This window comes from Gavialis gangeticus, unplaced genomic scaffold (genome assembly GCF_001723915.1).
Source record: "Gavialis gangeticus isolate Ggan-Ray unplaced genomic scaffold, GavGan_comp1, whole genome shotgun sequence".
In the NCBI taxonomy this organism is placed as follows: Eukaryota; Metazoa; Chordata; order Crocodylia; family Gavialidae; genus Gavialis; species Gavialis gangeticus.
This window is the reverse complement of record NW_017729031.1, coordinates 118,756,471-118,762,494: the sequence shown is the minus strand read 5'-3', so window position 1 is coordinate 118,762,494 and position 6,024 is coordinate 118,756,471. Positions and strand designations below refer to the sequence as shown.

Here is a 6,024-nt window from a genome sequence, read left to right as displayed (position 1 = left end):
AGATACGCTGACTGCTGGAACAGACCTGAAGTCACCAGCCTCCCACACATGGAGCCTAGCCATGCCAGCCAGAGGGCCCCTTTGGGGCTCAGGAGTGAGCAGGATGGGGCTATGTGCACTGCGTTGTTCCATCACCATAGGGTGGCCCCAGGGGCAGTAAAGGCAGTGAGAAAAGGTTCATAGATGTAGGGTGGGAGGGGACCTGAGCAGATCATCAAATCTGAACCCCTCCCATGGGCAGGTATGAATTCTGGGCTCATATGGCCCCTGGTAGTTTAACCTTGTATGAGCCCAGCTAGATAATTATCAAGCCTCCTTTTAAAGACCCCCAGGGTAGGAGCCAGCACCACTTCCCTTGGAAGCTGGTTGCAGATCCTAGCTGCCCTGACTGTGAAGTAGCACCTCCTGATGTCTAGCCTGAACCTACTCTCAATCAAGTTGTGGCAATTATTTCTTGTTACTCCGGGAGGAACAGGGTCTCACACCCATTCTCCTCAAACACTGGCTGGAAAACCACCCTTCCCCCCATAAAAGTCCTGCTCCAGGTGAGGATTGAACTCACAACCTCAGTATAGCTCACCCAAGCACTACTGTATAAGTACTGCGCGCTAACCAATTGTGCCACTGGAGCAGTCAGTTATGCAGGAAGTTGGAAAACAATATCCATCCTAGTGACCTCTTGTGTTCACAAGAGTAGAAGGAACATGCTCTGCCTGGCTCTATTCAGTTGGCAGGACCACTGGGGGCTGGGCACTTTTGATAACCTGCCCATAATTTTTGATGCTGATATGGGAGCTCTTTTTTAAAAAATCTAGTGCCGCAGACAGGCTGGTTGATGAGTACTTAGAAACGCGGTCTGATCCAAAACCCAGTTCAAGGGGGGGATAGAACCCCCCTCGAACTCAGACCTATATTTCTGCAGGATTCTACATTTCTTCTTTAAACTTTTATTTTTGAGGGGCTGTAACCGTATTTCCTCATCTGATGCAGAGACTAGAGTCCCAGCCTGGCAGGAACTCTTAGCAAGAAGCCTAGGGCGGGCGGATAAGACTGAAGAATCCCGCGTGTTCCATATGTATTCAGTGTGATCTCCACAACAACTAAATTTACAGAGTCCTAATGCAGAGAGAATGTCACAGGCCAAGCCTGCTCAGCTGGAGATGTGGCGATAAACAGCCCTGTGAAAACACTCTTTATCAGTGTATACATGGAGAAGGGTATCCCCAGGTGCATGGGTGAGAGGGAGCCTGAATCCCTGGCCAGCACCTCCAGCACGCTGTGCTTCTATTGGGAATGGAAAATATTGAAGGGCACTCATATGAAAGACATGCCAAGGGCAAAGGAAGAGGCTCTGTCATAGTGAAATGCTGTTGTGATCTCTGTGCGGCATGGGACAGGGGGCTGCCTTTGTTGATGCAGGGCAGGGATAGATCTATTTCTCTGCCTCTGGGAGATACATTCTATCAAGGACAGACTCTGGATTAAAAATCTATGAGCTTGCTTGTGGGCTGGCAGTAGGATCTGTGCTTGGAGGAGTCTGAGCTGGGACTAAGATAAGAGTGTGGGTTGGGCATGGGCTGGATAACTGCTCTGGAGCACACAGGCTGAATCTCCATGAGGTAGGGCTGGACTTTTTAGGCTTCTTGAGCATTTGATCACCCCCCACCCCTCCCAAAAGTGGCAGAGAAGAAAAGTTCTCAAAGTGTTAAAAGTACAGTCCCCCCCCCAGCCTGCAGTGGGAACTCATGCTTCCCTGTATATCCAGCTTGAATGGGCAAGGCAGGACCCTGCTTAGGAGGCAAAAGAAAAATTGCTACAATGTCAGTCACAGACATTTTTCCCAGGATTGGGACCCTCTGCATTATCATCCTTTAACTCCCATTCTTCCTCACTTCAGAGTAAATTTACACCCAGGACACATTGGCCTTGAGCCCAGGAAGAGTCTGACCTGCTTCTGTTCAGATGGGGAGGAGCTGCGCATCTCTATTTACTTTAAAGCCTGCATCTAATTCCCCTGCCATTTACACTAGCATCATGCAATGGAGTCACTTCTGATTCACGCTGGGACAAGTGAGAGGAAATGCAGGATCTGTTGTGACCTGTATTTTTTGTTGTCCTCTGTACTAAGTCTCAGAAATTTAGTTTTTATTTTATTTTAGGTGGAAGCTTTATTATTTCTTTTTCTGTCTTCAAAATAAAGCAGCAAACCTTTCTGAAAGGCACCGCCAAGGAGTTTTAGACTCTGCATTTCAATCAGGCGGCAGGTACAAACTCTGATGAGAAAAGAAAATGCTTCTTGAATGCTTTTCTCAAGCAATGGTGAGAACAGACTGCCTGCTCTCTGCTGCGTGGGTATAAACACTCCATGTAATGTTGTTGCTATCACTGCTGTTAATTGTTATTAGTGGCGATGGGTGTCGTGTGTATTAATAATTAAACATTAGTGTCTAACACCAACAATGGCACCACCATGTTCTGCTTGAGAAACAGAAGGTGAAAGTGACCAAGAGAAATTAAAGTGACAAAACTACATTCCATATCCAAACTAAGAGAAATGCAAGAATCACATATTAATAGTAACTTTGATTTATACTGCTACCTCGGTGGCAATATTTGAAGACGTTTTTAGTAAAACAGAAAAAGCTCCAGGTTTTGCATGCATGAGTTTTATGGTGACAGTGCCCTTTTAATAACTCAGTTTTGTAAGAATCAGTCTCTGCCTGTCCTGTCCATCCCATATATTTCACTCATCTGTCTGTCTGTCCTTATATCACTCACCTGTCTTTCTGTTCCTCCATCACCTATCATATAATCTTTCACTCCATCCACCCATCCTACTTGCCCAGATCTCTGTAATATGGGATGGCCTACTCCATGACTCCCTTGAGTAAGCCTTCCTCCAAGCAGCAGTACCAATGAAATAATTGGGATTATCCCTGCAATCCCACCCACATTCAGTGGTCCAGTGGGCTGGACTGTTATATACATGAGTACTGTAGTCCTAGCTCATGAGTTATCCTGTTTGCTTTAGTGTGCTAACTCCAGGGCCGTCCCTAGTGGGGACGTGAATTGGGGTGACTGCTCCGGGCCCCATGTGTTGGGGGCTCCCGCAGAGCTGGGCGGAACAGCCGTGGTGACTCTGTCTTGCCACCGCTTGCTTCATGTCCAGCCACTTGCTCCCCCCACCCCCCCCACACGGATGCTGCCCATGGTGGTGGCAGCTTCTTAAAGTCCAAGGCTCATGGGATTGGAGCAGGGGCGGGGCCCCACATGGGCTGATTTGCCACGGGCCCCGCACCCTGCTCAGGTCAGCTCTGTAGCTCACAGGGGTTAAAAGGGAAATAATGTGGAGTGAAATTAAAACTACCAAGCATATTGTAAAATAAATGTTGTTACCCATCTTTTTCAGCAAGACCCATCTCTTGCATTTAACTTCCTCCACTGAAAGAGCCAATGTAAAAGTCTCCCAGAGTAACTAAACTCCCTGATATAAGATCCCCTGCAATTCCAAGGCCCTTTCTTACATTTTACGTACATGAGTGGCTTTATCACTGCCACAGTTCCAGTGTGCATCCAAACATACGTAAGTGTTTTCAGGAGAAGGCTCTTTGAGCTGTATCTTTTTACCCTAACTCCTTGGGAATGCTAGCGCAGTACCTTCCCCATTGATTATTGAAATAGTTTCAGTTACTCGAGTTTATTTCTGTGGAAGGGAGTTTATAAAGTTTATTCTCTTGGTACAGGGCACAGACTGAGCCAGTACGTGGCAGCACAGCATACCAATGCCTCTTGGAAGATGTTGTCTTGTTCCCCAAAATACCATGCCTGGGGGTTTTTTTATAGTAAATCTTGAGCTGTCATTCCTGCAAAGGAAGCTGCAGAAACAACTAAGGTATAACCAATGCAGGGATATCAGGGAGTGTGCAGGCGCCCTGGACCACAGCTCTGGAAGGGTGTTAACAGTCTCTCTCACTTCATTGAGGGGTTAATGCCAATGCCCTATGTTGGAGAGTTCAGCATCCACAGTGTTGACATCTCAGGAATGGCACAGTCTGGCTGTTTCCTGAGACACCACCATGGTGAGATGCCACCACTTCTTCCCCTCCCCAGTCAAGAAAGAGCTAAGTTGCAGAACCCAGATGAGCCCAGGGGCACATTCAGGCCTCAGGGAAATTTGGGGGTACCTTAGAACGCTCTCCTGAGCACTGTCTCATTTTAAGACCCACCGGGGTTTTATGTATGGAGCTGGGAAGAGTGCGGACACCTTTCCCCTTGCCTTGATTCAACTAGGCAGACAGACATGGAATGATTTTTCTAGGTCACAGAGGCAGAGCTGATTTTAGAGGTGAGCAGAGCAGCCAAGGCCTTTGTCCAAGGTCCCAAGCTCTGGGGTCACACTTATCTATGTTAGTGCTGGTATCCAATGTGCAGAAGAGGGGAGGAGAGGTCTTACACAGTAGACTCACCTGGGCCCCTGTGAGCCTAATATTGGCTCTGCCTGGGAGAGCAGATTGGTCCCAATCTGACCATTGGATACATGCAGGCATACCTGTCTGCACTGCACTTGCATAGGTGCCAGGTGTACTGAATGAAGAGGTAAAGGCTGACTCCTGGAAGTACTTGGACCATTGTTAACTTGGCACACAGGAGGCATCCCAGTGAAGCCAGCCTTCAGTACTGATGGGCCTGGAGCTTTGTGGAAGGAATATCAGAGGTAACTGCCTCGTTCCAATGGGACTTAGGCACCTACCTCACTTTGGCACAGGCAGCCTCTGTGTGTGACATGCAACAAATCAGGGAGGGGAGAGGCAGCACAGTAGCAGACAGGGTGAGAAGCAGGCAACAGAGCTGGAGATTGGGCAGGGAGCCCAGAGTAGGAAGCAGAAAACAGAGCAGCAGATCAGGCAGACAGAAGGGATTGAAGTGGCACAGAAAGTGTGGGCTAATAGGTAGCACATCTACCAAGGAGGTTGGCCCCCACTGCCCTATTGTGACCCCCTTTGTCAGCTGCAGCTCATTCACAGACACCGAGCACTGCTAAATGCCCACTCGCTCAAGGAGACATTAACACAGTCCTAACCCCATGGGTCCAGTTTCTGCATGATGCTGTGTCCCTAACTAAACTCTTGACAACCTGCAAACATACGTGCCCTCAGCATCCCAGGGAGCAAGTACTGTTGATTTTTTTTATTTTTGGTGGGGAAGGGGGGTCAGTGCAGTACATGCCACACACCCTCAAGAGGATTCCCCAGCATCCAGTTGCATCCCAGCACTTGGATGGCTTTGATTGGCTTTGCCCCTCGGCAGAGTGAAGGGGTTTTCTGTGTTCACCTGAAACCAGGCCAAAGGCAGAGTAGGCAAGGCCTTTATGGACCTCTGCCTCTCAGCCAGGGTGCCCTGATGCCCAGGAGTGCCTTGAGATCCTGTCAAGGGTGTTCCATGGCACAGGGCTAGCACTGGCAGCTGTGCAGACAGGATTCGCAAGAGATGTCCCCTAGGACACTGCAGTCTTGTGCCCACCCTGGCGCTGCTGGGAGCTTTTGGGACACTTGATAGTATCATAGAAAGTTAGGCTGGGAAATGACCTCAGGAGGTCATCTAGTTCAACCCCCAGCTCCAAGCAGGATCATCCCCAATTAGATCCTACTAACCAAGGCTTTGCCTGCCCAGGTCTTAAAAACCTCCAACGATGGAGACTCCACCACCTCTCCCGAACACCCCTTCCAGCACTTTACTACCCCCAGACTGGGAGAGGCGAGAAGGCAGGATCCTCTTTTAAGGCGCTGCCTGGGGCGCGGCCACGCGGGGGGCGAGGCCAGACAACCGGGGCGTGGCAAGGGAGGAGAGGGGCGAGTCCGGACGAATGGGCGTGTCCAGAAGAGCAAGGGCGCGGTCGGGAGGGCGTGGGCGTGGCCAGGCGCGAGGGGGGCGGAGCCCGCAGCTCCAGCGCTGCGCTTCAATAAGAGGGAGGCAAAAAAGCAGTGCGGGGCAGGTGCCGTTGTTTTGTAGGGGAGGCCCCCCCCC

General features: G+C 49.8%; 1 non-coding gene across 1 annotated transcript; it reads right to left on the bottom strand.

The window, feature by feature from the left end:
• Window positions 1-537: 537 nt before the first annotated feature.
• TRNAI-UAU lies at window positions 538-631 on the bottom strand. The gene is made up of 2 exons: window positions 594-631; window positions 538-573 (listed from the first exon to the last, which is right to left on the bottom strand). It is a non-coding gene; the product is annotated as a tRNA-Ile (tRNA).
• Between the last annotated feature and the right edge of the window lie 5,393 nt (window positions 632-6,024).